Source organism: Cololabis saira, chromosome 11, assembly GCF_033807715.1.
Source record: "Cololabis saira isolate AMF1-May2022 chromosome 11, fColSai1.1, whole genome shotgun sequence".
NCBI lineage: Eukaryota > Metazoa > Chordata > Actinopteri > Beloniformes > Belonidae > Cololabis > Cololabis saira.
The window spans coordinates 107,501-134,500 of NC_084597.1; the positions used below are offsets into that span (position 1 = coordinate 107,501).

Below are 27,000 nucleotides of genomic sequence, written 5' to 3' on the forward strand. Positions count from 1 at the left end.
GTAGAGTACTGGTGCTGAATGACCTGTGGGTGCTCCCTGGTAGGAGGCAAAATTACCACCAGCACTGCCTCCACCACCACTCTGTTGGTGAGATTTTGATCCTGGGGACAGAAAACAGAAGATTTAAGCTGAGTGTGATACAACTACACATGCCATGTCTTCAGCAAACCATAGCCTACCCTTCAAATGCATCCCACATGACTCCACAATCAACAACACACAGAGGGCAACCCTGAAAAACAAGAACACAACATCAGAAACTTCTAAAACCGGCTGGAAACAGTTGCTTCCAACCAAGACTGTACCAAACCTCAGGAAGAAGCCTGCAGTCTTCATAATGAAAGTCAGAAGTAAAGGAGTCAGCACAGCTGAGAGTTTTTAAATGTTGCCAGGGACCAGTTCTGACCAACCACAGCTTAACGGGCTAACGACACACAGCTGCTGTGGTCGGACTCCAAGGAACCATTCTTACCTCAGCTGATGCTCCAACTGACTACGTTTACATGGACCACAATACTCCCAACATAATCAGATCGAGGAAAGAGTTGCATTAAGAAATGTATATGTAAATAGCAACATTAAACTAATCAAGTTAGTATTTTCAGTAAGTGATAATCACATTAAGGTAGGTGGAGTATCCCCGCCATAAACTACACAGACAGCTAACACACAGAAGGATATTGAAACCACGCTCAACGACACTATGAACAGAGTAATCGCCAGAGGTGTGGACTTGAGTCATATGACTTGAACTCGAGTTAGATTCGATGAATTTGATGACTTTAGACTCGACTTGACAAAATGTTAAAAGACTTGCAACTGGACTTGGACTTTAACAACAATGACTCGTGACTTCACTTGGACTTGGGCCCTTTGACTTGAGAAGACTTGCTACTTTCACCAAAACACAAAGATTAAAAAGTATGTTAATAACGAACGCGCTCTCTCTGTGTGTGTGTTTGTGTGTGTGTGTGTGTGTGTGTGCGTGTGTATGCATTTGTGTGTGTGCGAGCTGGCAAAGCATCCAATCAAATTAGATCCACGTTGCAACAGCATCCAATCAAATTGCAGGACAACCAATGACGAAGAAATGGTAAACAAAGCGCCGGTTTGCAAAAATGATACCAAAGATAATTTCGTTTGGGTACAAATACTATGAGGTGGTGAACAAAAAACGAATTGCAGTGTGCAAAACATGCGGGTCAAAGATCACAGACGGAGAGGCAACAACTTCCAACTTCGTTCGACATCTGAAGTTGCACAAAGAACGGTAAGTAGAGCTGGCGAGCTAATGCTCAGCTAACGTTACTTTATCCACTAAGTAAAGTAACTTTGCTAGCTGTAGTTAATGATGCTGTACTGGTAACGTTACATTGCAAACACGGTAATCTGTTGCGTCCACTGCGGGTTCACTCCCCGACTCCTACTTTGATGGTCACCCGAAATAAGTTGACAAAATCGGCTTTAACCAGCGCTGCAAATTCTCAGCTTCAAAGGTAACACAACGTTCACGTTACTGCATGGATTTACCGTGTATGCAATCCAGATGGAGTGTTTTCAGCTTCAGCCTGATAGTCAGTGCATCCAGTATTACTACACGGCTGGCTAAGCAGTGGTAGTCATTATCTTTGCTTTATAAAATCAGGCAAGTGAAGGCAGTTCTCCAGTGTGATCATCCAAAGCTCTTTGCTGTTCTGGAAAAGGCTGGGCACAAGGAGTTGTCATTCACAGCACAGGAGTGGAATCTGTTGAAGGAGTGGGTGGACATCTTGAAGCCGTTTGAAGAAGAAACTGATATGACACAGGGGGAGAAGGTAGTCACAATCAGTGCTGTTGTTCCATCTATCTTGTCCCTCAATTACCACCTTGAGAAGATGAAGCCTCCCCCACTATAGATACACTTCAGGTGGAGCTTTGTTTGGTTTATTACGCACACACACACACACACACACACACACACACACACACACACACACACACACACACACACACACACACACACACACACACACACACACACACACACATATAGCCACTCAGTCACATACATATACACACACATATAGCCACGCAGTCACATACATATACACAAACATACACAGCCACACAAACATAGAACATAAACATACACACTGGCTTGTTCACCTGCATGCTTGCTCTGTAGTTTTTGGGGTTAGGTAGCGGTAGCGGTAGCTTAGCTCAGACTGCGATCAGATCTCAAGATTTGGGTCGATTGCTGTTCGTGTTTTGGTCGGCTCCGTGCCGGTTTCGTGTTTTGTTTGTGGTTTTTTGTTGCAGATTTCCAGTGCCTGACGTGTGTTTCCGTGTGTTCCGGCTTCCTGGATTGGCAGTGGATGTCGTCACCCACATATTACTATATAAAATATAGTAATAATGCACATATATGTACCTTTGGTTTCTACCGTCATGGTATCAATCATTAATATGTGTGCAGACAAGGTAAAAAAAAAAAAAAAAAAAAAAAGGGAAGATGAAGCCTCAAGTCCGTTTCCTGAGCGGCCTGGTCAGAAGTCTCCAGGCATCCCTGAACAAAAGATTTCTTGGAATCTTCATTAATGTGGCCAGGACACAAGATGGGGTCACTGCCCCCTTTTCAGACCCAGTCTACCTCAAAGCAGCTGTCTTGGATCCAGCTTTTGCTCTGTTGTGGGTGGAGCCCCATGTGCTGGTCAATCGTGATGTCAAGGCAGAGGTGGCACTACGAGTTAAAGGTAAATTTTATTGAGTTTGATTTAACTTTTTTTCCCCTCACAGTCTGATCTTATTGATTGCAACAATAATATTTTTTTCAGTCTAACACACTTCATCACCCACACTAATGGTAATAAGGGCTTGTTTGCCAGAACTGATCCTGCAAGATGCAGCAGGGACAGGGCAACCTGTGCCTCTTATTGACGAAGAACAGGGAGAGCTTGGACAAGGAGAAGGGCTGTTTGCTGCATACCATAATAGACAGAAGAAGGATGTGGGGACCACTCCAGCACTACAGCTAAGTCACTACCTTGACATAGCAGTAGGACAGAATGTTCTTTTGTTCTGGGAAATGAACATGAAGACTCTTCCTTCACTGTTCCAAGTGGCCATCAGAGTCTTGGCGGTGCCTGCCTCCAGTGCTGCAGTGGAGCGAGTTTTCAGCCGTGGCAGCATCATTCTACGGCCCCATCGTGCACAAATGACTGACAGACTTTTAGCCAATATGGTCTTTTGCAAGTGCAATGCAGCATAGGACCCTGAAATGACAGAGAATGTGCAACCCTGATGACGAGTTGAGTAGGCACTAATTGAATTAGCAGTAATTGATAAGGGACTAAATTAGTGAGCACTAGACGAGGTGGCCGAGTGGTTAAGGCGATGGATTGCTAATCCATTGTGCTCTGCACGCATGGGTTCAAATCCCATCCTCGTCGTGCTTGCTTCTCCTGTGCTTCAAGGTGTTCCTTGGAGTTACTATGCAGTGGTGGTATCCCAACATGGCCGGATGCTGTCTTTGCTTCCAATAACCTAAGATTCTCACTAGCATTACCTGTAAGCTACATTTTGTTTATATAGTAAAGCATCAATACAAGTGTGTGAGGAGTGAGATAGAAAAGAAAGGATGAAGAACAGGGAAAGTTGAAACACCGATATGTTGTCAAAGGTAAAACAAGTGCAGATATATTAGTATTAATGAACCATTAACAGGAGAACTAACAGTTCTATGTAAATATGACTGTTAGTTGTTGGACTACAGAGACCAATATATAAACAGGTGTAGACAGCACACATTGATGTCTAGTTGAACTGCATCATCGATGACTAGTTTAATGAGGACTAGTTGAACAATAGCTAGTTAAACAAGTAATCGTTGATTTGGGACTAGTGTATTAAGGATTAATTGAATAAAGAAGAGTTGAATGAGGGCTAGTTGAGTATGGACTTGTTGAATGAGTTTTAGATCAGCAAGGACGAGTTAAATAAGGGTGAGATGAATGAGGGCTATTTGATAAGGAGTAGTTGAATGATGACGAGTTGAGTAGGCACTAATTGAATTAGCAGTAATTGATTAGGTACTAGATTAACGAGCACTAGACGAGGTGGCCGAGTGGTTAAGGCGATGGATTGCTAATCCATTGTGCTCTGCACGCATGGGTTCAAATCCCATCCTCGTCGTGCTTGCTTCTTCTGTGCTTTGAGGTGTTCCTTGGATTTACTATGTGGTGGTGGTACCCCAACATGGCTGGATGCTGTCTTTGTTTGAAATAACTAAAGATGCCAACTAGCATTACCTGTAAGCTACATTTTGTTTATATAGTAAAGCATCAATACAATACAAGCTAGGTGCTTTCCAGAGAGCAATCGCATGACCCCCAAACAACTGTCAAATAAACAATGGCAAGGAACAACCCCCCTTTCAGAGATAAGACCTACCTGCTGAAAAACAGGTGGCTAGAGCAAGAAGAGGAGTGAGATAGAAAAGAAAGGATGAAGAACAGGGAAAGGTGAGACACCGATATGTTGTCAAAGGTAAAACAAGTGCAGATATATTAGTATTAATGAACCATTAACAGGAGAACTAACAGTTCTATGTAAATATGACTGTTACCTGGTTAGTTGTTGGACTACAGAGACCACTATATAAACAGGTGTAGACAGCACACATTGATGTCTAGTTGAACCGCATCATCGATGACTAGTTTGATGAGGACTAGTTGAATAATGGCTAGTTAAATAAGTAATCGTTGAATTGGGACTAGTTGAGTAAGGACTAATTGAATAAAGAAGAGTTGAATGAGGGCTAGTTGAGTATGGACTTGTTGAATGAGTTTTAGATGAGCAAGGACGAGTTAAATAAGGGTTAGATGAATGAGGGCTATTTGATAAAGATTGGTTGAATGATCACGGATTGAGTAGGCACTAATTGAATTAGCAGTAATTGATTAGGGACTAGATTAACGAGCACTAGACGAGGTGGCCGAGTGGTTAAGGCGATGGATTGCTAATCCATTGTGCTCTGCACGCATGGGTTCAAATCCCATCCTCGTCGGGCTTGCTTCTCCTGTGCTTTGAGGTGTTCCTTGGAGTTACTATGCAGTGGTGGTTTCCCAGCATGGCTGGCTGATATCTTTGCTTCGAATAACTTAAGATGCTCAGTAGCATTACCTGTAAGCTACATTTTGTTTATATAGTAAAGCATGAATACAATACAAGCTAGGTGCTTTCCAGAGACCAATCGCATGACTCCCAAACAACTGTCAAATAAACACTGGCAAGGAACAACCCCCCTTTCAGAGAGAAGACCTACCTGCTGAAAAACAGGTGGCTAGAGCAAGAAGAGGAGTGAGATAGAAAAGAGAGGATGAAGAACAGGGAAAGGTTAGACACCGATATGTTGTCAAAGGTAAAACAAGTGCAGATATATTAGTATTAATGAACCATTAACAGGAGAACTAACAGTTCTATGTAAATATGACTGTTAGTTGTTGGACTACAGAGACCAATATATAAACAGGTGTAGACAGCACACATTGATGTCTAGTTGAACTGCATCATCGATGACTAGTTTAATGAGGACTAGTTGAACAATAGCTAGTTAAACAAGTAATCGTTGATTTGGGACTAGTGTATTAAGGACTAATTGAATAAAGAAGAGTTGAATGAGGGCTAGTTGAGTATGGACTTGTTGAATGAGTTTTAGATCAGCAAGGACGAGTTAAATAAGGGTGAGATGAATGAGGGCTATTTGATAAGGAGTAGTTGAATGATGACGAGTTGAGTAGGTACTAATTGAATTAGCAGTAATTGATTAGGGACCAAATTAATGCGCACTTGACGAGGTGGCCGAGTGGTTAAGGCGATGGATTGCTAATCCATTGTGCTCTGCACGCATGGGTTCAAATCCCATCCTCGTCGTGCTTGCTTCTTCTGTGCTTTGAGGTGTTCCTTGGATTTACTATGTGGTGGTGGTACCCCAACATGGCTGGATGCTGTCTTTGTTTGAAATAACTAAAGATGCTAACTAGCATTACCTGTAAGCTACATTTTGTTTATATAGTAAAGCATCAATACAATACAAGCTAGGTGCTTTCCAGAGACCAATCGCATGACCCCCAAACAACTGTCAAATAAACACTGGCAAGGAACAACCCCCCTTTCAGAGAGAAGACCTACCTGCTGAAAAACAGGTGGCTAGAGAAAGAAGAGTGAGATAGAAAAGAGAAGATGAATAAAGGGGAAAGTTGAAACACCGATATGTTGTCAAAGGTAAAACAAGTGCAGATATATTAGTATTAATGAACCATTAACAGCAGAACTAACAGTTCTATGTAAATATGACTGTTAGTTGTTGGACTACAGAGACCACTATATAAACAAGTGTAGACAGCACACATTGATGTCTAGTTGAACTGCATCATCGATGACTAGTTTAACGAGGACTAGTTGAATAATGGCTAGTTAAACAAGTAATCGTTGAATTGGGACTAGTTGAGTAAGGACTAATTGAATAAAGACGAGTGGAATGAGGGCTAGTTGAGTATGGACTTGTTGAATGAGTTTTAGATGAGCAAGGACGAGTTAAATAAGGGTGAGATGAATGAGGGCTATTTGATAAGGAGTAGTTGAATGATGACGAGTTGAGTAGGTACTAATTGAATTAGCAGTAATTGATTAGGGACCAAATTAATGCGCACTTGACGAGGTGGCCGAGTGGTTAAGGCGATTAATTGCTAATCCATTGTGCTCTGCACGCATGGGTTCAAATCCCATTCTCGTCGTGTTTGCTTGTCCTGTGCTTTGAGGTGTTCCTTGGAGTTACTATGCGGTGATGGTATCCCAACATGGCCGGATGCTGTCTATGCTTGAAATAACCTAAGATGCTCAGTAGCATTGCCTGTAAGCTAGATTTTGTTTATATAGTAAAGCATCAATACAATACAAGCTAGGTGCTGTCCAGAGACCAATTGCATGACCCCCAAACAACTGTCAAATAAACACTGGCAAGGAACAACCCCCCTTTCAGAGAGAATACCTACCTGCTGAAAAACAGGTGGCTAGAGCAAGAAGAGGAGTGAGATAGAAAAGAAAGGATGAAGAACAGGGAAAGGTGAAACACCGATATGTTGTCAAAGGTAAAACAAGTGCAGATATATTAGTATTAATGAACCATTAACAGGAGAACTAACAGTTCTATGTAAATATGACTGTTACCTGGTTAGTTGTTGGACTACAGAGACCACTATATAAACAGGTGTAGACAGCACACATTGATGTCTAGTTGAACTGCATCATCGATGACTAGTTTAATGAGGACTAGTTGAATAATGGCTAGTTGAATAAGTGATCGTTGAATTGGGACTAGTTGAGAGAGGACTAATTGAATAAAGACGAGTTGAATGAGGGCTACAGGCTGGTGCTGGTGAGCAGAAGGCTCGGTCTCCCATGGTGCGGAGTCTGGTTTTTGGGACTCGGAGGAGCAGCTGCCTGTAGATCTGAGGGAACGGGTGGAGGTTTGTGGAGTGATGAGGTCTTCTAGATATGGTGGTGTGTGTCCATTGATGCATTTGTGGGTAATAATCCACAATCCAGGCGACCAGAAATCAAGTTTTTCCATGCCTTTTTTCCCCCATTCCTGCCCCGATAAGGTCTTTCAGTCGAGCAAATTTTGTAGCTTTAAATCCGTTTCCCAAAAACCAGCAAAATTGTTTAAAATGTTGCATAGCCTTGTGGAGAAGCCCCTGTCATGAACATTTGAACCATTGCCTGCTCAGACTTGTGATGCTCCAGTGTGGTAGTATGCCATGTACTGTGGCAAAGAATGCTGTATTGGTGAAACTCTTGGCGTGCAGGCTTACAGCCATCAGCCACTCCCCGTTTGACTAAACCTGTGCAAGTTTCAAAAGGTGAGCTTTGCAACTAGGAGGATTCTTTTAGTCCCGTCCCAAAACCAACCACCTTTTAAAATACATTTTATCTGCAATGTGGTCATAATTCTAAGCAGTCCCATATTGGTCTACAGCACTTTCCCCAGGAACCATGGCCATGTGGAGGCTCTGGCAACCACCAACCTTCTGCAAGTGAAGGTCTAAGCAGCATCCATGCTTAGACTGCACAGCAATGCTACCAACATCAGGATATGGCTTGTAATGCCAGACCTTCAGGACACAGATTGATGTGGGGAGTAATCTTTATTGGCCAAAGGTGATCAGAATCTTTTATGCAGAGGACATATTTCTTACAGCCTTGAGACACCTAAGCATTTCCTGCAGAAGTCTAGGAGGCAGCTTGGAAGACCTTTTTCTGCTGCACAGAAGCATGGTCGTCAGAAGCATGCTCTGTCAAGTAGTGGACGGCCTGTGAGTAGTCTTTGCCCTTCTCATGGTGCTGGCTGAAGGTAGTCTGGGTGCCAGGAGGGTACAGGCCATACAGGAGTTTGAAGTCAAAGTCAGGATTGGGGGAAGCCGAGAAACCACCCACACGAAACTGGGGAACCACCACACTTGTGAATCCCTGCTGTCCTTGGCCCAGTTGGTCAGCTGGATAGCCAAATTCTTCCGTCTGCCGCTGGAAGTTGCCAAGTTCAGCTTCCCTCATAACACTGGCAGCTTCTCCTGCCTGGAAGCTTGGTTCAGGTGGTGGTAGAGGGGGTGATGGGAGAAAGTCACTGGCATCCATGGTCTGGGCATCATCTGCTGCTGCTGCTTCAGTCAAGCTTCGGGGAGGAACAGCCCACTCGGTTTCTGGGGAGAAACAAGTCAGGATAAAGTACCCAACCACAAGACTAGTACCATGCATCTACAGACTTATTTGGTAGACAAGACTGACCAGCTCCAGTCGGCCCTGAACCAACAGCTCCTGCTTGAAACGGTACAGAAGAACCAGAGACAACATAGCCAGGCTGAAGGGCCACAGCAGACCCAGTACCGACAGCGCCTGCCTGAAGGGGCACGAGTGACCCAGTACTGACAGCTCCTGCCTGAAGGGGCACAAGTGACCCAGTACCGACAGCACCTGCCTGAAGGGGCACAAGTGACCCAGTACCGACAGCGCCTGCCTGAAGGGGCACAAGCGACCCAGTACCAACATAGTATCCCACAGCAGGTGCAGCTGAGTCCAGGCTGCTCTCTACTGGAGTTGTGTAGCCAACAAGCTGAGGGGGGTTAGGGTTCTGGACAAATACTGGTGCAGATATCAGCCTAGGGGCACTGTAGAGTACTGGTGCTGAATGACCTGTGGGTGCTCCCTGGTAGGAGGCAAAATTACCACCAGCACTGCCTCCACCACCACTCTGTTGGTGAGATTTTGATCCTGGGGACAGAAAACAGAAGATTTAAGCTGAGTGTGATACAACTACACATGCCATGTCTTCAGCAAACCATAGCCTACCCTTCAAATGCATCCCACATGACTCCACAATCAACAACACACAGAGGGCAACCCTGAAAAACAAGAACACAACATCAGAAACTTCTAAAACCGGCTGGAAACAGTTGCTTCCAACCAAGACTGTACCAAACCTCAGGAAGAAGCCTGCAGTCTTCATAATGAAAGTCAGAAGTAAAGGAGTCAGCACAGCTGAGAGTTTTTAAATGTTGCCAGGGACCAGTTCTGACCAACCACAGCTTAACGGGCTAACGACACACAGCTGCTGTGGTCGGACTCCAAGGAACCATTCTTACCTCAGCTGATGCTCCAACTGACTACGTTTACATGGACCACAATACTCCCAACATAATCAGATCGAGGAAAGAGTTGCATTAAGAAATGTATATGTAAATAGCAACATTAAACTAATCAAGTTAGTATTTTCAGTAAGTGATAATCACATTAAGGTAGGTGGAGTATCCCCGCCATAAACTACACAGACAGCTAACACACAGAAGGATATTGAAACCACGCTCAACGACACTATGAACAGAGTAATCGCCAGAGGTGTGGACTTGAGTCATATGACTTGAACTCGAGTTAGATTCGATGAATTTGATGACTTTAGACTCGACTTGACAAAATGTTAAAAGACTTGCAACTGGACTTGGACTTTAACAACAATGACTCGTGACTTCACTTGGACTTGGGCCCTTTGACTTGAGAAGACTTGCTACTTTCACCAAAACACAAAGATTAAAAAGTATGTTAATAACGAACGCGCTCTCTCTGTGTGTGTGTTTGTGTGTGTGTGTGTGTGTGTGTGCGTGTGTATGCATTTGTGTGTGTGCGAGCTGGCAAAGCATCCAATCAAATTAGATCCACGTTGCAACAGCATCCAATCAAATTGCAGGACAACCAATGACGAAGAAATGGTAAACAAAGCGCCGGTTTGCAAAAATGATACCAAAGATAATTTCGTTTGGGTACAAATACTATGAGGTGGTGAACAAAAAACGAATTGCAGTGTGCAAAACATGCGGGTCAAAGATCACAGACGGAGAGGCAACAACTTCCAACTTCGTTCGACATCTGAAGTTGCACAAAGAACGGTAAGTAGAGCTGGCGAGCTAATGCTCAGCTAACGTTACTTTATCCACTAAGTAAAGTAACTTTGCTAGCTGTAGTTAATGATGCTGTACTGGTAACGTTACATTGCAAACACGGTAATCTGTTGCGTCCACTGCGGGTTCACTCCCCGACTCCTACTTTGATGGTCACCCGAAATAAGTTGACAAAATCGGCTTTAACCAGCGCTGCAAATTCTCAGCTTCAAAGGTAACACAACGTTCACGTTACTGCATGGATTTACCGTGTATGCAATCCAGATGGAGTGTTTTCAGCTTCAGCCTGATAGTCAGTGCATCCAGTATTACTACACGGCTGGCTAAGCAGTGGTAGTCATTATCTTTGCTTTATAAAATCAGGCAAGTGAAGGCAGTTCTCCAGTGTGATCATCCAAAGCTCTTTGCTGTTCTGGAAAAGGCTGGGCACAAGGAGTTGTCATTCACAGCACAGGAGTGGAATCTGTTGAAGGAGTGGGTGGACATCTTGAAGCCGTTTGAAGAAGAAACTGATATGACACAGGGGGAGAAGGTAGTCACAATCAGTGCTGTTGTTCCATCTATCTTGTCCCTCAATTACCACCTTGAGAAGATGAAGCCTCCCCCACTATAGATACACTTCAGGTGGAGCTTTGTTTGGTTTATTACGCACACACACACACACACACACACACACACACACACACACACACACACACACACACACACACACACACACACACACACACACACACACACACACACACATATAGCCACTCAGTCACATACATATACACACACATATAGCCACGCAGTCACATACATATACACAAACATACACAGCCACACAAACATAGAACATAAACATACACACTGGCTTGTTCACCTGCATGCTTGCTCTGTAGTTTTTGGGGTTAGGTAGCGGTAGCGGTAGCTTAGCTCAGACTGCGATCAGATCTCAAGATTTGGGTCGATTGCTGTTCGTGTTTTGGTCGGCTCCGTGCCGGTTTCGTGTTTTGTTTGTGGTTTTTTGTTGCAGATTTCCAGTGCCTGACGTGTGTTTCCGTGTGTTCCGGCTTCCTGGATTGGCAGTGGATGTCGTCACCCACATATTACTATATAAAATATAGTAATAATGCACATATATGTACCTTTGGTTTCTACCGTCATGGTATCAATCATTAATATGTGTGCAGACAAGGTAAAAAAAAAAAAAAAAAAAAAAAAGGGAAGATGAAGCCTCAAGTCCGTTTCCTGAGCGGCCTGGTCAGAAGTCTCCAGGCATCCCTGAACAAAAGATTTCTTGGAATCTTCATTAATGTGGCCAGGACACAAGATGGGGTCACTGCCCCCTTTTCAGACCCAGTCTACCTCAAAGCAGCTGTCTTGGATCCAGCTTTTGCTCTGTTGTGGGTGGAGCCCCATGTGCTGGTCAATCGTGATGTCAAGGCAGAGGTGGCACTACGAGTTAAAGGTAAATTTTATTGAGTTTGATTTAACTTTTTTTCCCCTCACAGTCTGATCTTATTGATTGCAACAATAATATTTTTTTCAGTCTAACACACTTCATCACCCACACTAATGGTAATAAGGGCTTGTTTGCCAGAACTGATCCTGCAAGATGCAGCAGGGACAGGGCAACCTGTGCCTCTTATTGACGAAGAACAGGGAGAGCTTGGACAAGGAGAAGGGCTGTTTGCTGCATACCATAATAGACAGAAGAAGGATGTGGGGACCACTCCAGCACTACAGCTAAGTCACTACCTTGACATAGCAGTAGGACAGAATGTTCTTTTGTTCTGGGAAATGAACATGAAGACTCTTCCTTCACTGTTCCAAGTGGCCATCAGAGTCTTGGCGGTGCCTGCCTCCAGTGCTGCAGTGGAGCGAGTTTTCAGCCGTGGCAGCATCATTCTACGGCCCCATCGTGCACAAATGACTGACAGACTTTTAGCCAATATGGTCTTTTGCAAGTGCAATGCAGCATAGGACCCTGAAATGACAGAGAATGTGCAACCCTGATGACGAGTTGAGTAGGCACTAATTGAATTAGCAGTAATTGATAAGGGACTAAATTAGTGAGCACTAGACGAGGTGGCCGAGTGGTTAAGGCGATGGATTGCTAATCCATTGTGCTCTGCACGCATGGGTTCAAATCCCATCCTCGTCGTGCTTGCTTCTCCTGTGCTTCAAGGTGTTCCTTGGAGTTACTATGCAGTGGTGGTATCCCAACATGGCCGGATGCTGTCTTTGCTTCCAATAACCTAAGATTCTCACTAGCATTACCTGTAAGCTACATTTTGTTTATATAGTAAAGCATCAATACAAGTGTGTGAGGAGTGAGATAGAAAAGAAAGGATGAAGAACAGGGAAAGTTGAAACACCGATATGTTGTCAAAGGTAAAACAAGTGCAGATATATTAGTATTAATGAACCATTAACAGGAGAACTAACAGTTCTATGTAAATATGACTGTTAGTTGTTGGACTACAGAGACCAATATATAAACAGGTGTAGACAGCACACATTGATGTCTAGTTGAACTGCATCATCGATGACTAGTTTAATGAGGACTAGTTGAACAATAGCTAGTTAAACAAGTAATCGTTGATTTGGGACTAGTGTATTAAGGATTAATTGAATAAAGAAGAGTTGAATGAGGGCTAGTTGAGTATGGACTTGTTGAATGAGTTTTAGATCAGCAAGGACGAGTTAAATAAGGGTGAGATGAATGAGGGCTATTTGATAAGGAGTAGTTGAATGATGACGAGTTGAGTAGGCACTAATTGAATTAGCAGTAATTGATTAGGTACTAGATTAACGAGCACTAGACGAGGTGGCCGAGTGGTTAAGGCGATGGATTGCTAATCCATTGTGCTCTGCACGCATGGGTTCAAATCCCATCCTCGTCGTGCTTGCTTCTTCTGTGCTTTGAGGTGTTCCTTGGATTTACTATGTGGTGGTGGTACCCCAACATGGCTGGATGCTGTCTTTGTTTGAAATAACTAAAGATGCCAACTAGCATTACCTGTAAGCTACATTTTGTTTATATAGTAAAGCATCAATACAATACAAGCTAGGTGCTTTCCAGAGAGCAATCGCATGACCCCCAAACAACTGTCAAATAAACAATGGCAAGGAACAACCCCCCTTTCAGAGATAAGACCTACCTGCTGAAAAACAGGTGGCTAGAGCAAGAAGAGGAGTGAGATAGAAAAGAAAGGATGAAGAACAGGGAAAGGTGAGACACCGATATGTTGTCAAAGGTAAAACAAGTGCAGATATATTAGTATTAATGAACCATTAACAGGAGAACTAACAGTTCTATGTAAATATGACTGTTACCTGGTTAGTTGTTGGACTACAGAGACCACTATATAAACAGGTGTAGACAGCACACATTGATGTCTAGTTGAACCGCATCATCGATGACTAGTTTGATGAGGACTAGTTGAATAATGGCTAGTTAAATAAGTAATCGTTGAATTGGGACTAGTTGAGTAAGGACTAATTGAATAAAGAAGAGTTGAATGAGGGCTAGTTGAGTATGGACTTGTTGAATGAGTTTTAGATGAGCAAGGACGAGTTAAATAAGGGTTAGATGAATGAGGGCTATTTGATAAAGATTGGTTGAATGATCACGGATTGAGTAGGCACTAATTGAATTAGCAGTAATTGATTAGGGACTAGATTAACGAGCACTAGACGAGGTGGCCGAGTGGTTAAGGCGATGGATTGCTAATCCATTGTGCTCTGCACGCATGGGTTCAAATCCCATCCTCGTCGGGCTTGCTTCTCCTGTGCTTTGAGGTGTTCCTTGGAGTTACTATGCAGTGGTGGTTTCCCAGCATGGCTGGCTGATATCTTTGCTTCGAATAACTTAAGATGCTCAGTAGCATTACCTGTAAGCTACATTTTGTTTATATAGTAAAGCATGAATACAATACAAGCTAGGTGCTTTCCAGAGACCAATCGCATGACTCCCAAACAACTGTCAAATAAACACTGGCAAGGAACAACCCCCCTTTCAGAGAGAAGACCTACCTGCTGAAAAACAGGTGGCTAGAGCAAGAAGAGGAGTGAGATAGAAAAGAGAGGATGAAGAACAGGGAAAGGTTAGACACCGATATGTTGTCAAAGGTAAAACAAGTGCAGATATATTAGTATTAATGAACCATTAACAGGAGAACTAACAGTTCTATGTAAATATGACTGTTAGTTGTTGGACTACAGAGACCAATATATAAACAGGTGTAGACAGCACACATTGATGTCTAGTTGAACTGCATCATCGATGACTAGTTTAATGAGGACTAGTTGAACAATAGCTAGTTAAACAAGTAATCGTTGATTTGGGACTAGTGTATTAAGGACTAATTGAATAAAGAAGAGTTGAATGAGGGCTAGTTGAGTATGGACTTGTTGAATGAGTTTTAGATCAGCAAGGACGAGTTAAATAAGGGTGAGATGAATGAGGGCTATTTGATAAGGAGTAGTTGAATGATGACGAGTTGAGTAGGTACTAATTGAATTAGCAGTAATTGATTAGGGACCAAATTAATGCGCACTTGACGAGGTGGCCGAGTGGTTAAGGCGATGGATTGCTAATCCATTGTGCTCTGCACGCATGGGTTCAAATCCCATCCTCGTCGTGCTTGCTTCTTCTGTGCTTTGAGGTGTTCCTTGGATTTACTATGTGGTGGTGGTACCCCAACATGGCTGGATGCTGTCTTTGTTTGAAATAACTAAAGATGCTAACTAGCATTACCTGTAAGCTACATTTTGTTTATATAGTAAAGCATCAATACAATACAAGCTAGGTGCTTTCCAGAGACCAATCGCATGACCCCCAAACAACTGTCAAATAAACACTGGCAAGGAACAACCCCCCTTTCAGAGAGAAGACCTACCTGCTGAAAAACAGGTGGCTAGAGAAAGAAGAGTGAGATAGAAAAGAGAAGATGAATAAAGGGGAAAGTTGAAACACCGATATGTTGTCAAAGGTAAAACAAGTGCAGATATATTAGTATTAATGAACCATTAACAGCAGAACTAACAGTTCTATGTAAATATGACTGTTAGTTGTTGGACTACAGAGACCACTATATAAACAAGTGTAGACAGCACACATTGATGTCTAGTTGAACTGCATCATCGATGACTAGTTTAACGAGGACTAGTTGAATAATGGCTAGTTAAACAAGTAATCGTTGAATTGGGACTAGTTGAGTAAGGACTAATTGAATAAAGACGAGTGGAATGAGGGCTAGTTGAGTATGGACTTGTTGAATGAGTTTTAGATGAGCAAGGACGAGTTAAATAAGGGTGAGATGAATGAGGGCTATTTGATAAGGAGTAGTTGAATGATGACGAGTTGAGTAGGTACTAATTGAATTAGCAGTAATTGATTAGGGACCAAATTAATGCGCACTTGACGAGGTGGCCGAGTGGTTAAGGCGATTAATTGCTAATCCATTGTGCTCTGCACGCATGGGTTCAAATCCCATTCTCGTCGTGTTTGCTTGTCCTGTGCTTTGAGGTGTTCCTTGGAGTTACTATGCGGTGATGGTATCCCAACATGGCCGGATGCTGTCTATGCTTGAAATAACCTAAGATGCTCAGTAGCATTGCCTGTAAGCTAGATTTTGTTTATATAGTAAAGCATCAATACAATACAAGCTAGGTGCTGTCCAGAGACCAATTGCATGACCCCCAAACAACTGTCAAATAAACACTGGCAAGGAACAACCCCCCTTTCAGAGAGAATACCTACCTGCTGAAAAACAGGTGGCTAGAGCAAGAAGAGGAGTGAGATAGAAAAGAAAGGATGAAGAACAGGGAAAGGTGAAACACCGATATGTTGTCAAAGGTAAAACAAGTGCAGATATATTAGTATTAATGAACCATTAACAGGAGAACTAACAGTTCTATGTAAATATGACTGTTACCTGGTTAGTTGTTGGACTACAGAGACCACTATATAAACAGGTGTAGACAGCACACATTGATGTCTAGTTGAACTGCATCATCGATGACTAGTTTAATGAGGACTAGTTGAATAATGGCTAGTTGAATAAGTGATCGTTGAATTGGGACTAGTTGAGAGAGGACTAATTGAATAAAGACGAGTTGAATGAGGGCTACAGGCTGGTGCTGGTGAGCAGAAGGCTCGGTCTCCCATGGTGCGGAGTCTGGTTTTTGGGACTCGGAGGAGCAGCTGCCTGTAGATCTGAGGGAACGGGTGGAGGTTTGTGGAGTGATGAGGTCTTCTAGATATGGTGGTGTGTGTCCATTGATGCATTTGTGGGTAATAATCCACAATCCAGGCGACCAGAAATCAAGTTTTTCCATGCCTTTTTTCCCCCATTCCTGCCCCGATAAGGTCTTTCAGTCGAGCAAATTTTGTAGCTTTAAATCCGTTTCCCAAAAACCAGCAAAATTGTTTAAAATGTTGCATAGCCTTGTGGAGAAGCCCCTGTCATGAACATTTGAACCATTGCCTGCTCAGACTTGTGATGCTCCAGTGTGGTAGTATGCCATGTACTGTGGCAAAGAATGCTGTATTGGTGAAACTCTTGGCGTGCAGGCTTACAGCCATCAGCCACTCCCCGTTTGACTAAACCTGTGCAAGTTTCAAAAGGTGAGCTTTGCAACTAGGAGGATTCTTTTAGTCCCGTCCCAAAACCAACCACCTTTTAAAATACATTTTATCTGCAATGTGGTCATAATTCTAAGCAGTCCCATATTGGTCTACAGCACTTTCCCCAGGAACCATGGCCATGTGGAGGCTCTGGCAACCACCAACCTTCTGCAAGTGAAGGTCTAAGCAGCATCCATGCTTAGACTGCACAGCAATGCTACCAACATCAGGATATGGCTTGTAATGCCAGACCTTCAGGACACAGATTGATGTGGGGAGTAATCTTTATTGGCCAAAGGTGATCAGAATCTTTTATGCAGAGGACATATTTCTTACAGCCTTGAGACACCTAAGCATTTCCTGCAGAAGTCTAGGAGGCAGCTTGGAAGACCTTTTTCTGCTGCACAGAAGCATGGTCGTCAGAAGCATGCTCTGTCAAGTAGTGGACGGCCTGTGAGTAGTCTTTGCCCTTCTCATGGTGCTGGCTGAAGGTAGTCTGGGTGCCAGGAGGGTACAGGCCATACAGGAGTTTGAAGTCAAAGTCAGGATTGGGGGAAGCCGAGAAACCACCCACACGAAACTGGGGAACCACCACACTTGTGAATCCCTGCTGTCCTTGGCCCAGTTGGTCAGCTGGATAGCCAAATTCTTCCGTCTGCCGCTGGAAGTTGCCAAGTTCAGCTTCCCTCATAACACTGGCAGCTTCTCCTGCCTGGAAGCTTGGTTCAGGTGGTGGTAGAGGGGGTGATGGGAGAAAGTCACTGGCATCCATGGTCTGGGCATCATCTGCTGCTGCTGCTTCAGTCAAGCTTCGGGGAGGAACAGCCCACTCGGTTTCTGGGGAGAAACAAGTCAGGATAAAGTACCCAACCACAAGACTAGTACCATGCATCTACAGACTTATTTGGTAGACAAGACTGACCAGCTCCAGTCGGCCCTGAACCAACAGCTCCTGCTTGAAACGGTACAGAAGAACCAGAGACAACATAGCCAGGCTGAAGGGCCACAGCAGATCCAGTACCGACAGCGCCTGCCTGAAGGGGCACGAGTGACCCAGTACTGACAGCTCCTGCCTGAAGGGGCACAAGTGACCCAGTACCGACAGCACCTGCCTGAAGGGGCACAAGTGACCCAGTACCGACAGCGCCTGCCTGAAGGGGCACAAGCGACCCAGTACCAACATAGTATCCCACAGCAGGTGCAGCTGAGTCCAGGCTGCTCTCTACTGGAGTTGTGTAGCCAACAAGCTGAGGGGGGTTAGGGTTCTGGACAAATACTGGTGCAGATATCAGCCTAGGGGCACTGTAGAGTACTGGTGCTGAATGACCTGTGGGTGCTCCCTGGTAGGAGGCAAAATTACCACCAGCACTGCCTCCACCACCACTCTGTTGGTGAGATTTTGATCCTGGGGACAGAAAACAGAAGATTTAAGCTGAGTGTGATACAACTACACATGCCATGTCTTCAGCAAACCATAGCCTACCCTTCAAATGCATCCCACATGACTCCACAATCAACAACACACAGAGGGCAACCCTGAAAAACAAGAACACAACATCAGAAACTTCTAAAACCGGCTGGAAACAGTTGCTTCCAACCAAGACTGTACCAAACCTCAGGAAGAAGCCTGCAGTCTTCATAATGAAAGTCAGAAGTAAAGGAGTCAGCACAGCTGAGAGTTTTTAAATGTTGCCAGGGACCAGTTCTGACCAACCACAGCTTAACGGGCTAACGACACACAGCTGCTGTGGTCGGACTCCAAGGAACCATTCTTACCTCAGCTGATGCTCCAACTGACTACGTTTACATGGACCACAATACTCCCAACATAATCAGATCGAGGAAAGAGTTGCATTAAGAAATGTATATGTAAATAGCAACATTAAACTAATCAAGTTAGTATTTTCAGTAAGTGATAATCACATTAAGGTAGGTGGAGTATCCCCGCCATAAACTACACAGACAGCTAACACACAGAAGGATATTGAAACCACGCTCAACGACACTATGAACAGAGTAATCGCCAGAGGTGTGGACTTGAGTCATATGACTTGAACTCGAGTTAGATTCGATGAATTTGATGACTTTAGACTCGACTTGACAAAATGTTAAAAGACTTGCAACTGGACTTGGACTTTAACAACAATGACTCGTGACTTCACTTGGACTTGGGCCCTTTGACTTGAGAAGACTTGCTACTTTCACCAAAACACAAAGATTAAAAAGTATGTTAATAACGAACGCGCTCTCTCTGTGTGTGTGTTTGTGTGTGTGTGTGTGTGTGTGTGCGTGTGTATGCATTTGTGTGTGTGCGAGCTGGCAAAGCATCCAATCAAATTAGATCCACGTTGCAACAGCATCCAATCAAATTGCAGGACAACCAATGACGAAGAAATGGTAAACAAAGCGCCGGTTTGCAAAAATGATACCAAAGATAATTTCGTTTGGGTACAAATACTATGAGGTGGTGAACAAAAAACGAATTGCAGTGTGCAAAACATGCGGGTCAAAGATCACAGACGGAGAGGCAACAACTTCCAACTTCGTTCGACATCTGAAGTTGCACAAAGAACGGTAAGTAGAGCTGGCGAGCTAATGCTCAGCTAACGTTACTTTATCCACTAAGTAAAGTAACTTTGCTAGCTGTAGTTAATGATGCTGTACTGGTAACGTTACATTGCAAACACGGTAATCTGTTGCGTCCACTGCGGGTTCACTCCCCGACTCCTACTTTGATGGTCACCCGAAATAAGTTGACAAAATCGGCTTTAACCAGCGCTGCAAATTCTCAGCTTCAAAGGTAACACAACGTTCACGTTACTGCATGGATTTACCGTGTATGCAATCCAGATGGAGTGTTTTCAGCTTCAGCCTGATAGTCAGTGCATCCAGTATTACTACACGGCTGGCTAAGCAGTGGTAGTCATTATCTTTGCTTTATAAAATCAGGCAAGTGAAGGCAGTTCTCCAGTGTGATCATCCAAAGCTCTTTGCTGTTCTGGAAAAGGCTGGGCACAAGGAGTTGTCATTCACAGCACAGGAGTGGAATCTGTTGAAGGAGTGGGTGGACATCTTGAAGCCGTTTGAAGAAGAAACTGATATGACACAGGGGGAGAAGGTAGTCACAATCAGTGCTGTTGTTCCATCTATCTTGTCCCTCAATTACCACCTTGAGAAGATGAAGCCTCCCCCACTATAGATACACTTCAGGTGGAGCTTTGTTTGGTTTATTACGCACACACACACACACACACACACACACACACACACACACACACACACACACACACACACACACACACACACACACACACACACACACACACACACACACACACACATATAGCCACTCAGTCACATACATATACACACACATATAGCCACGCAGTCACATACATATACACAAACATACACAGCCACACAAACATAGAACATAAACATACACACTGGCTTGTTCACCTGCATGCTTGCTCTGTAGTTTTTGGGGTTAGGTAGCGGTAGCGGTAGCTTAGCTCAGACTGCGATCAGATCTCAAGATTTGGGTCGATTGCTGTTCGTGTTTTGGTCGGCTCCGTGCCGGTTTCGTGTTTTGTTTGTGGTTTTTTGTTGCAGATTTCCAGTGCCTGACGTGTGTTTCCGTGTGTTCCGGCTTCCTGGATTGGCAGTGGATGTCGTCACCCACATATTACTATATAAAATATAGTAATAATGCACATATATGTACCTTTGGTTTCTACCGTCATGGTATCAATCATTAATATGTGTGCAGACAAGGTAAAAAAAAAAAAAAAAAAAAAAAAAAAGGGAAGATGAAGCCTCAAGTCCATTTCCTGAGCGGCCTGGTCAGAAGTCTCCAGGCATCCCTGAACAAAAGATTTCTTGGAATCTTCATTAATGTGGCCAGGACACAAGATGGGGTCACTGCCCCCTTTTCAGACCCAGTCTACCTCAAAGCAGCTGTCTTGGATCCAGCTTTTGCTCTGTTGTGGGTGGAGCCCCATGTGCTGGTCAATCGTGATGTCAAGGCAGAGGTGGCACTACGAGTTAAAGGTAAATTTTATTGAGTTTGATTTAACTTTTTTTCCCCTCACAGTCTGATCTTATTGATTGCAACAATAATATTTTTTTCAGTCTAACACACTTCATCACCCACACTAATGGTAATAAGGGCTTGTTTGCCAGAACTGATCCTGCAAGATGCAGCAGGGACAGGGCAACCTGTGCCTCTTATTGACGAAGAACAGGGAGAGCTTGGACAAGGAGAAGGGCTGTTTGCTGCATACCATAATAGACAGAAGAAGGATGTGGGGACCACTCCAGCACTACAGCTAAGTCACTACCTTGACATAGCAGTAGGACAGAATGTTCTTTTGTTCTGGGAAATGAACATGAAGACTCTTCCTTCACTGTTCCAAGTGGCCATCAGAGTCTTGGCGGTGCCTGCCTCCAGTGCTGCAGTGGAGCGAGTTTTCAGCCGTGGCAGCATCATTCTACGGCCCCATCGTGCACAAATGACTGACAGACTTTTAGCCAATATGGTCTTTTGCAAGTGCAATGCAGCATAGGACCCTGAAATGACAGAGAATGTGCAACCCTGATGACGAGTTGAGTAGGCACTAATTGAATTAGCAGTAATTGATAAGGGACTAAATTAGTGAGCACTAGACGAGGTGGCCGAGTGGTTAAGGCGATGGATTGCTAATCCATTGTGCTCTGCACGCATGGGTTCAAATCCCATCCTCGTCGTGCTTGCTTCTCCTGTGCTTCAAGGTGTTCCTTGGAGTTACTATGCAGTGGTGGTATCCCAACATGGCCGGATGCTGTCTTTGCTTCCAATAACCTAAGATTCTCACTAGCATTACCTGTAAGCTACATTTTGTTTATATAGTAAAGCATCAATACAAGTGTGTGAGGAGTGAGATAGAAAAGAAAGGATGAAGAACAGGGAAAGTTGAAACACCGATATGTTGTCAAAGGTAAAACAAGTGCAGATATATTAGTATTAATGAACCATTAACAGGAGAACTAACAGTTCTATGTAAATATGACTGTTAGTTGTTGGACTACAGAGACCAATATATAAACAGGTGTAGACAGCACACATTGATGTCTAGTTGAACTGCATCATCGATGACTAGTTTAATGAGGACTAGTTGAACAATAGCTAGTTAAACAAGTAATCGTTGATTTGGGACTAGTGTATTAAGGATTAATTGAATAAAGAAGAGTTGAATGAGGGCTAGTTGAGTATGGACTTGTTGAATGAGTTTTAGATCAGCAAGGACGAGTTAAATAAGGGTGAGATGAATGAGGGCTATTTGATAAGGAGTAGTTGAATGATGACGAGTTGAGTAGGCACTAATTGAATTAGCAGTAATTGATTAGGTACTAGATTAACGAGCACTAGACGAGGTGGCCGAGTGGTTAAGGCGATGGATTGCTAATCCATTGTGCTCTGCACGCATGGGTTCAAATCCCATCCTCGTCGTGCTTGCTTCTTCTGTGCTTTGAGGTGTTCCTTGGATTTACTATGTGGTGGTGGTACCCCAACATGGCTGGATGCTGTCTTTGTTTGAAATAACTAAAGATGCCAACTAGCATTACCTGTAAGCTACATTTTGTTTATATAGTAAAGCATCAATACAATACAAGCTAGGTGCTTTCCAGAGAGCAATCGCATGACCCCCAAACAACTGTCAAATAAACAATGGCAAGGAACAACCCCCCTTTCAGAGATAAGACCTACCTGCTGAAAAACAGGTGGCTAGAGCAAGAAGAGGAGTGAGATAGAAAAGAAAGGATGAAGAACAGGGAAAGGTGAGACACCGATATGTTGTCAAAGGTAAAACAAGTGCAGATATATTAGTATTAATGAACCATTAACAGGAGAACTAACAGTTCTATGTAAATATGACTGTTACCTGGTTAGTTGTTGGACTACAGAGACCACTATATAAACAGGTGTAGACAGCACACATTGATGTCTAGTTGAACCGCATCATCGATGACTAGTTTGATGAGGACTAGTTGAATAATGGCTAGTTAAATAAGTAATCGTTGAATTGGGACTAGTTGAGTAAGGACTAATTGAATAAAGAAGAGTTGAATGAGGGCTAGTTGAGTATGGACTTGTTGAATGAGTTTTAGATGAGCAAGGACGAGTTAAATAAGGGTTAGATGAATGAGGGCTATTTGATAAAGATTGGTTGAATGATCACGGATTGAGTAGGCACTAATTGAATTAGCAGTAATTGATTAGGGACTAGATTAACGAGCACTAGACGAGGTGGCCGAGTGGTTAAGGCGATGGATTGCTAATCCATTGTGCTCTGCACGCATGGGTTCAAATCCCATCCTCGTCGGGCTTGCTTCTCCTGTGCTTTGAGGTGTTCCTTGGAGTTACTATGCAGTGGTGGTTTCCCAGCATGGCTGGCTGATATCTTTGCTTCGAATAACTTAAGATGCTCAGTAGCATTACCTGTAAGCTACATTTTGTTTATATAGTAAAGCATGAATACAATACAAGCTAGGTGCTTTCCAGAGACCAATCGCATGACTCCCAAACAACTGTCAAATAAACACTGGCAAGGAACAACCCCCCTTTCAGAGAGAAGACCTACCTGCTGAAAAACAGGTGGCTAGAGCAAGAAGAGGAGTGAGATAGAAAAGAGAGGATGAAGAACAGGGAAAGGTTAGACACCGATATGTTGTCAAAGGTAAAACAAGTGCAGATATATTAGTATTAATGAACCATTAACAGGAGAACTAACAGTTCTATGTAAATATGACTGTTAGTTGTTGGACTACAGAGACCAATATATAAACAGGTGTAGACAGCACACATTGATGTCTAGTTGAACTGCATCATCGATGACTAGTTTAATGAGGACTAGTTGAACAATAGCTAGTTAAACAAGTAATCGTTGATTTGGGACTAGTGTATTAAGGACTAATTGAATAAAGAAGAGTTGAATGAGGGCTAGTTGAGTATGGACTTGTTGAATGAGTTTTAGATCAGCAAGGACGAGTTAAATAAGGGTGAGATGAATGAGGGCTATTTGATAAGGAGTAGTTGAATGATGACGAGTTGAGTAGGTACTAATTGAATTAGCAGTAATTGATTAGGGACCAAATTAATGCGCACTTGACGAGGTGGCCGAGTGGTTAAGGCGATGGATTGCTAATCCATTGTGCTCTGCACGCATGGGTTCAAATCCCATCCTCGTCGTGCTTGCTTCTTCTGTGCTTTGAGGTGTTCCTTGGATTTACTATGTGGTGGTGGTACCCCAACATGGCTGGATGCTGTCTTTGTTTGAAATAACTAAAGATGCTAACTAGCATTACCTGTAAGCTACATTTTGTTTATATAGTAAAGCATCAATACAATACAAGCTAGGTGCTTTCCAGAGACCAATCGCATGACCCCCAAACAACTGTCAAATAAACACTGGCAAGGAACAACCCCCCTTTCAGAGAGAAGACCTACCTGCTGAAAAACAGGTGGCTAGAGAAAGAAGAGTGAGATAGAAAAGAGAAGATGAATAAAGGGGAAAGTTGAAACACCGATATGTTGTCAAAGGTAAAACAAGTGCAGATATATTAGTATTAATGAACCATTAACAGCAGAACTAACAGTTCTATGTAAATATGACTGTTAGTTGTTGGACTACAGAGACCACTATATAAACAAGTGTAGACAGCACACATTGATGTCTAGTTGAACTGCATCATCGATGACTAGTTTAACGAGGACTAGTTGAATAATGGCTAGTTAAACAAGTAATCGTTGAATTGGGACTAGTTGAGTAAGGACTAATTGAATAAAGACGAGTGGAATGAGGGCTAGTTGAGTATGGACTTGTTGAATGAGTTTTAGATGAGCAAGGACGAGTTAAATAAGGGTGAGATGAATGAGGGCTATTTGATAAGGAGTAGTTGAATGATGACGAGTTGAGTAGGTACTAATTGAATTAGCAGTAATTGATTAGGGACCAAATTAATGCGCACTTGACGAGGTGGCCGAGTGGTTAAGGCGATTAATTGCTAATCCATTGTGCTCTGCACGCATGGGTTCAAATCCCATTCTCGTCGTGTTTGCTTGTCCTGTGCTTTGAGGTGTTCCTTGGAGTTACTATGCGGTGATGGTATCCCAACATGGCCGGATGCTGTCTATGCTTGAAATAACCTAAGATGCTCAGTAGCATTGCCTGTAAGCTAGATTTTGTTTATATAGTAAAGCATCAATACAATACAAGCTAGGTGCTGTCCAGAGACCAATTGCATGACCCCCAAACAACTGTCAAATAAACACTGGCAAGGAACAACCCCCCTTTCAGAGAGAATACCTACCTGCTGAAAAACAGGTGGCTAGAGCAAGAAGAGGAGTGAGATAGAAAAGAAAGGATGAAGAACAGGGAAAGGTGAAACACCGATATGTTGTCAAAGGTAAAACAAGTGCAGATATATTAGTATTAATGAACCATTAACAGGAGAACTAACAGTTCTATGTAAATATGACTGTTACCTGGTTAGTTGTTGGACTACAGAGACCACTATATAAACAGGTGTAGACAGCACACATTGATGTCTAGTTGAACTGCATCATCGATGACTAGTTTAATGAGGACTAGTTGAATAATGGCTAGTTGAATAAGTGATCGTTGAATTGGGACTAGTTGAGAGAGGACTAATTGAATAAAGACGAGTTGAATGAGGGCTACAGGCTGGTGCTGGTGAGCAGAAGGCTCGGTCTCCCATGGTGCGGAGTCTGGTTTTTGGGACTCGGAGGAGCAGCTGCCTGTAGATCTGAGGGAACGGGTGGAGGTTTGTGGAGTGATGAGGTCTTCTAGATATGGTGGTGTGTGTCCATTGATGCATTTGTGGGTAATAATCCACAATCCAGGCGACCAGAAATCAAGTTTTTCCATGCCTTTTTTCCCCCATTCCTGCCCCGATAAGGTCTTTCAGTCGAGCAAATTTTGTAGCTTTAAATCCGTTTCCCAAAAACCAGCAAAATTGTTTAAAATGTTGCATAGCCTTGTGGAGAAGCCCCTGTCATGAACATTTGAACCATTGCCTGCTCAGACTTGTGATGCTCCAGTGTGGTAGTATGCCATGTACTGTGGCAAAGAATGCTGTATTGGTGAAACTCTTGGCGTGCAGGCTTACAGCCATCAGCCACTCCCCGTTTGACTAAACCTGTGCAAGTTTCAAAAGGTGAGCTTTGCAACTAGGAGGATTCTTTTAGTCCCGTCCCAAAACCAACCACCTTTTAAAATACATTTTATCTGCAATGTGGTCATAATTCTAAGCAGTCCCATATTGGTCTACAGCACTTTCCCCAGGAACCATGGCCATGTGGAGGCTCTGGCAACCACCAACCTTCTGCAAGTGAAGGTCTAAGCAGCATCCATGCTTAGACTGCACAGCAATGCTACCAACATCAGGATATGGCTTGTAATGCCAGACCTTCAGGACACAGATTGATGTGGGGAGTAATCTTTATTGGCCAAAGGTGATCAGAATCTTTTATGCAGAGGACATATTTCTTACAGCCTTGAGACACCTAAGCATTTCCTGCAGAAGTCTAGGAGGCAGCTTGGAAGACCTTTTTCTGCTGCACAGAAGCATGGTCGTCAGAAGCATGCTCTGTCAAGTAGTGGACGGCCTGTGAGTAGTCTTTGCCCTTCTCATGGTGCTGGCTGAAGGTAGTCTGGGTGCCAGGAGGGTACAGGCCATACAGGAGTTTGAAGTCAAAGTCAGGATTGGGGGAAGCCGAGAAACCACCCACACGAAACTGGGGAACCACCACACTTGTGAATCCCTGCTGTCCTTGGCCCAGTTGGTCAGCTGGATAGCCAAATTCTTCCGTCTGCCGCTGGAAGTTGCCAAGTTCAG

General features: G+C 43.5%; 15 non-coding genes across 15 annotated transcripts; all 15 read left to right on the forward strand.

The window, feature by feature from the left end:
* The first annotated feature begins 3,346 nt into the window (after positions 1 to 3,346).
* trnas-gcu (transfer RNA serine (anticodon GCU)) lies at positions 3,347 to 3,428 on the forward strand. The gene has a single exon. It is a non-coding gene; the product is annotated as a tRNA-Ser (tRNA).
* A 660-nt stretch (positions 3,429 to 4,088) lies between these two features.
* trnas-gcu (transfer RNA serine (anticodon GCU)) lies at positions 4,089 to 4,170 on the forward strand. Its single transcript has one exon. It is a non-coding gene; the product is annotated as a tRNA-Ser (tRNA).
* A 792-nt stretch (positions 4,171 to 4,962) lies between these two features.
* trnas-gcu (transfer RNA serine (anticodon GCU)) lies at positions 4,963 to 5,044 on the forward strand. Its single transcript has one exon. It is a non-coding gene; the product is annotated as a tRNA-Ser (tRNA).
* Positions 5,045 to 5,828: 784 nt separating this feature from the next.
* trnas-gcu (transfer RNA serine (anticodon GCU)) lies at positions 5,829 to 5,910 on the forward strand. Its single transcript has one exon. It is a non-coding gene; the product is annotated as a tRNA-Ser (tRNA).
* A 781-nt stretch (positions 5,911 to 6,691) lies between these two features.
* trnas-gcu (transfer RNA serine (anticodon GCU)) lies at positions 6,692 to 6,773 on the forward strand. Its single transcript has one exon. It is a non-coding gene; the product is annotated as a tRNA-Ser (tRNA).
* Positions 6,774 to 12,551: 5,778 nt separating this feature from the next.
* Positions 12,552 to 12,633, forward strand: trnas-gcu (transfer RNA serine (anticodon GCU)). The gene has a single exon. It is a non-coding gene; the product is annotated as a tRNA-Ser (tRNA).
* A 660-nt stretch (positions 12,634 to 13,293) lies between these two features.
* trnas-gcu (transfer RNA serine (anticodon GCU)) lies at positions 13,294 to 13,375 on the forward strand. The gene has a single exon. It is a non-coding gene; the product is annotated as a tRNA-Ser (tRNA).
* A 792-nt stretch (positions 13,376 to 14,167) lies between these two features.
* On the forward strand, positions 14,168 to 14,249 carry trnas-gcu (transfer RNA serine (anticodon GCU)). The gene has a single exon. It is a non-coding gene; the product is annotated as a tRNA-Ser (tRNA).
* A 784-nt stretch (positions 14,250 to 15,033) lies between these two features.
* trnas-gcu (transfer RNA serine (anticodon GCU)) lies at positions 15,034 to 15,115 on the forward strand. Its single transcript has one exon. It is a non-coding gene; the product is annotated as a tRNA-Ser (tRNA).
* A 781-nt stretch (positions 15,116 to 15,896) lies between these two features.
* trnas-gcu (transfer RNA serine (anticodon GCU)) lies at positions 15,897 to 15,978 on the forward strand. Its single transcript has one exon. It is a non-coding gene; the product is annotated as a tRNA-Ser (tRNA).
* Positions 15,979 to 21,767: 5,789 nt separating this feature from the next.
* Positions 21,768 to 21,849, forward strand: trnas-gcu (transfer RNA serine (anticodon GCU)). The gene has a single exon. It is a non-coding gene; the product is annotated as a tRNA-Ser (tRNA).
* A 660-nt stretch (positions 21,850 to 22,509) lies between these two features.
* On the forward strand, positions 22,510 to 22,591 carry trnas-gcu (transfer RNA serine (anticodon GCU)). The gene has a single exon. It is a non-coding gene; the product is annotated as a tRNA-Ser (tRNA).
* Positions 22,592 to 23,383: 792 nt separating this feature from the next.
* On the forward strand, positions 23,384 to 23,465 carry trnas-gcu (transfer RNA serine (anticodon GCU)). The gene has a single exon. It is a non-coding gene; the product is annotated as a tRNA-Ser (tRNA).
* A 784-nt stretch (positions 23,466 to 24,249) lies between these two features.
* On the forward strand, positions 24,250 to 24,331 carry trnas-gcu (transfer RNA serine (anticodon GCU)). Its single transcript has one exon. It is a non-coding gene; the product is annotated as a tRNA-Ser (tRNA).
* Positions 24,332 to 25,112: 781 nt separating this feature from the next.
* Positions 25,113 to 25,194, forward strand: trnas-gcu (transfer RNA serine (anticodon GCU)). The gene has a single exon. It is a non-coding gene; the product is annotated as a tRNA-Ser (tRNA).
* The last annotated feature ends 1,806 nt before the right edge of the window (positions 25,195 to 27,000 follow it).